Raw genomic sequence first — 5,181 nt, forward strand, 5'->3', positions numbered from 1 at the left:
CTTTCCCTAAATTTTACTAAAACCTAGGCAACAAGCTCTTAAATGCAGGCCACCTTTTTGTGAGCCCAGAGAACACAATAGTGAAAACAAACAAACAAAAATGGTTCTTGACCTTAGGGAGTTTAGGTTGTGCAACACAAGTAAGAGAATTTTAAGAAGTCCCCATGGAGGGAGCTGAAGAAGAAGAAGTCAGGTGGACAGAAAAAAGAGAAAAGTGGAATGGAATTCATGGAAGGACGTATGATGAATACATGATTTTTCAACTGTACCTGCCTTTGATAAGGTGTTTCAGGAAGGTGAATATTAAGAGGAAGATATTGAAGTCAGTGAAATTAGGAAGACATATTTTTGTTTAGTGGAAATACAATTCTTTGTCCATGCTAGGACCCTATTAATTACAAAAACAGCTGTTCATAAGGCATCACAATTCTCTGAAAGATAGTTTAGTACAGATTATTTTTTTCTGAATTTACAGATAATGTTTTCTGAATTCTCTTGATGTTTATCCATGAATATACATTTTATCCTATATTATCTTGCACTTTTATCATTCATTGAACAAAACATCTTTACTGATTGATTGATAAAAACAAAATAAATACTAATTTCTAAACATTTGGCAGAAGTATCTTCTGACAATATAAATTTCATAGAGATGTACCGAGGACTTCTTACCTATGTCCCGTAAACAAAACATGATGCAAACACTGAGAGGAAGGTACAGATGTGCATATTAACATGTGTGAAAAGTAAATAAGGATTCAAGCCTATAATAGTATGTATTCATTCGATAGGGCTCTTAGATTCACTGGTTCTTTCATTCACTAGTCTAATTATTCGTTCCATGTATACCTATTGAGATGACCCTTGGATTCCCTTCCATATTTAAGAATCTCTGATTGTATAATTTGATGACTTCAAATCCATGCTCTGGCCTAAGATTCCCTTGATTATTTTTCTTTCTTTGTGATATAAGTTATCCAAACAGCCTTATAAAATGAAGTCAGAGAACAAATTTTCTCTTTGTATATCTCCTAAAAGTCCTGGTAACATGCTGTGAGAGCGAGTAATTTTCTCCCATAACTACTTGCTAAATGAGATAAATATGCATATGTACATAAACATACACACAAACAGATATCCATAACTACATGCATCCTCTAAATGAAGGGTCAGTATCTCACCAATATTTTATGTTGTGTTCTAGATTCAGTTCCTTATCCCAAGAAGTCTCTTGCTAACATATGAAATGAAGTATCACCCAGGGCATTTTGACATGCACAATATAATATAGCTGTTTTAAAGCGACCATTTTTATTCAGGGGATTATTTGCAAAGTTTTTTTTTTTTTTTTTTTTTTGGCTCCATCAAAATGTAAATTCACTCTTCTGTATCTCTTTCTTTTTATTTACCAAAGAGAACACATAGTGAAATCTATGATTATGAATCCATTTTTGATTCCAGCTCCAACACAATTCCCATCCCTGAAACAAAGTGAGCAGAGGAATTTCACTTTTCTCATTGTGCATTCATTTCTCTGTGCCTTTGCCCATTTCCTGCCTATTTAAAATTCTCCATGCTTCTGGGCCAAGTTACAGAAGAAGCTGGTCTGATTGACCTATTGAATTACCTTTAACCCTGCTGGTTAGAGACATTTATGCTTGAACATGGTATGGTTTATCATGTAGAATCTGGTCCAGTTACCTTTGAATCACAAGGGTGTCTGATTCTGATTCAATTGGTAAAAAATTCTGCTTGAAGAACACTTCAATATTTATTTCACAAGCACTGGTCTGTGGATAGGTTAGGTTCATAAAGAAAGAGATTTGGGGCATAGTTTGGCTGACCATAGGTGGTAATCTGCCTGAGACCTCTCCTGTTTGCTTCTGCTGTTCTGTTGCAGATACTCTATCCTTTATCTCATTGGCTGTCATCTTCTTACATATATAGTTTCAAAGATGCTCCTGTCTTAACATGATCCATGAGAACAAACATAAACACAATCATTGCCTTCCAGCAGGGAGGCAATTCAAAGACATCTCTGTTTACTTTATCCACAAGGAATATCACAGGCTCCTTTAAACTCTGTTTGTCTTGGAATCCATACTCTCCATATGTTTTATGTTTATCTTCTAATTCCATCATAATCCCACCCAGATGTTACCAGACCATCTATAAGTTATGGATTCCATAGCAAATTTAGTTACCAGCACAACATTTTTTGTGTGAAAAAGAGGGAATTATTAGAAGACATGAACAACAGCAATAATAACTGAGCACAGATTAAAGCAACAGTCCTCATTTATACTGCATATTACAGCACCTTAGCAGATTTTTTTTTTTAATTTTTTTCCCCGACATATTCCATAGTCTTTGGTCTTTGTCCAGTACTCTTAGTCCAATGCTGTGAGACAAATGCTTGTTCATTAGGAATCCAAGTCCTGGGTGGTATTGTTCGTGAATGTGGTGGGAGAATTTTGTTAATGTTTATCACTGATCCTGGGTATATAAGAAACTTCACAAGGAATTCCTGAAATTCTAATTTACTTGGTACAAATTAATTTCCCTCCTAATATTTCTGCATAGCACCATACACATTTTCCCACCTGTTTCATGAAATTAAGGAGTTTTGAGATGATTAACATGAAGTTTCAATTTCCAATTTTATCAAACACTTGTCTTTGCCATGAGTTGAATTATCCTTCCTTTGGCTTTTATTACTATAGAGAAACAGAAATCAAAGATTTTGAGAGTCGCCATTTAAGAATAATCATGAGAAGGGCTCCCCTGGTGGTGCAGTGGTTGAGAGTCCGCCTGCCGATGCAGGTGACACGGGTTTGTGCCCCGGTCCGGGAAGATCCCACATGCCGTGGAGCAGCTAGGCCCGTGAGCCATGGCCGCTGAGCCTGCACGTCCGGAGCCTGTGCTCCACAATGGGAGAAGCCACAACAGTGAGAAGCCCGCGTACCGCAAAAAAAAAAAAAAAAAGAATAATCATGAGAGATTCAAGTCTCCAGAACATGGTCTCAGGTTCAAGTGCTGTTACAGGGGAAACACAGTCGCAAATATTAGATGATGTCTTTCTTCAGAGCTCAGACCACATCTTGTAAGACAAGCTCATCTGGGAGGAAGTGCCCATTATAGAAGTCTCTAGTGGCTTGTATTTTCTTTTGCTGTTTTAATTTTATAATTATAGTACCTATATATGATACAATAATAATACCTATATAGGCTACAATATTAGTGAAGCCCATTTGAACCAAGCCACTTTACTTCTGGAGTAAATATTGTTGATTGCCAATCTCAATCCTCATTTTCTATTCTACTTTCTCAAAAGAATCGCACTTTTCTTCAGCTACATGCCCCTCATAGAAGATAACACTGTTTCAAGCTCTTTAAGCATTTTAATTCCAGTACATTTTAAAACCAGTGACTAGTTTAGGGGTGAGCATATGACCTAATAGGTAGATCAGTTGACGAGCTTCTGAGGAAAACAAATTCTCATTCTTAAAAAGAAAGACAAGAAACTTATGAGGTTTTCTTCTACTAGATGTTATTTTGTTATCTTGGGATATATGCAACTTTGGCAGTCATTTGAAAAGTAAAGGAGGTTGCTAGCTTTACTTATAGGAAAATGATGAGGGTGAACCAGCAGATCTATTCAGCAAATACACTGCCTTACTGGGGAGGTATTCAAGATGTGGGCAAACACAGAGGAAGAAATAACCAACTGTCCTTGGGGAGTTTTGAAATGCTCCAGAAAAGGTGAGTTGTTTTAAAATAAGAATTGATAGATAAATAGAAATACATCAAGGGCAAGTATGACAGGAAGAGGTAATCCAGGTAGGAGGGATAGAATATGCAGAGGCACAAAGGCTTAAAGGAGCATGTTATTTTATAGGAAAGTTTTCTGTGGATTATTTAGAGGAGGGAGTTGGGAAATGAAACTAGAAAAATTGATCAAGGCCAGATACTAGGTGTCATTTTATGAGTTGCTTTAAGGAGTATGAAATTCAAATGCAACTGATGAGGAGCAGCTAAAAATGCTTTATGATTACATGTTCAAATTCACTTTTAGAAAGATTTTTGAGAGAATGCAAAGGAATTGTAGATTTAGGAAGCAGGGAAAACCATCAGCAGGCAGGGAAAGTAGTAAAATAAGTGAGAGGAGTGACAGGGCTAATAAAAGACATTGGTTTCACTTAATTTACTGACAATTTCCTTTTCAGGGAATTTCATATTCTGCAGCTGACCCAATATAAGGTGGATTTGAAACCTGACTTCATTCCACCAATTTCTATGGCAAGTCTTTTCATAAAAATTTCACAAATATTTTGTGTTTTCAGCCAAGGACATCTAACAACTCTAATTTTTGATGTCCTTTTCTCAGTCTTAAAGAACAGCATCAATTGTCTTCATGCTGTTTTCTCTCTTTCCTAAATTACATTGAAAACTTCTGCCAAAAACATAGAACCATAATTTTAAAAAGTCAGTCATCCCATCTGTTACAGAAGTGCTACCATCCCTGAAGACCGCTAAAGCATTTCTCTCCCTCTCCAGCAGTCAAGGTTGCTTCTAAATTCCCCCAATAGAGTCTCTGAGAGATCTCAAATACTTCCACAACCTTTCTGGTCTCCCTCTTTAAAACATGGATGAGATTTAGAGTTGGTGGATGGAAAGGACTTCTCATTACATCAGTATTTCTTTCGAGTTTGGTATAACCTAGTTTTTTAGACTCTCAAAATATTCATCATATCTTCTCTTTCCTGAAACTTGCATGAAATCTGCTTTCTACCTAGACTAGCCCAGTAGGTGTTGATGAGCAGCGTCATATTATTCTCATGTGGGAGGACCCCTGAACAGGGACCCCAGCATTGGAAAGTACCTTTCTGACCCTTCTCTCGCGTGTGCCTCTGCACAGTGGTAGGCATCCATGAAACGGTGTATGTGCTCACTTGGAGCCCCAATTTCTCTTCTAGACCATGCATCAAGAACGTGGGACCTTGGAATTTTCTGCCCAAACCGCCCAAGCTCTCTTCTAAGGATTGTGCAGACCTCTTCCCAAGTCTTGCCTTTGAGGAAGTAGCCAGTGTACTCATCCCTAAGGCCAAGGGACAGCCAAAGGGAGACTATTTACAACAGGTGTAAATGGAGTTTGATATATAGTCTTGAGTGTCCACA

Source organism: Lipotes vexillifer, unplaced genomic scaffold, assembly GCF_000442215.2.
Source record: "Lipotes vexillifer unplaced genomic scaffold, Lipotes_vexillifer_v1.1 scaffold1150, whole genome shotgun sequence".
Lineage (NCBI taxonomy): Eukaryota > Metazoa > Chordata > Mammalia > Artiodactyla > Lipotidae > Lipotes > Lipotes vexillifer.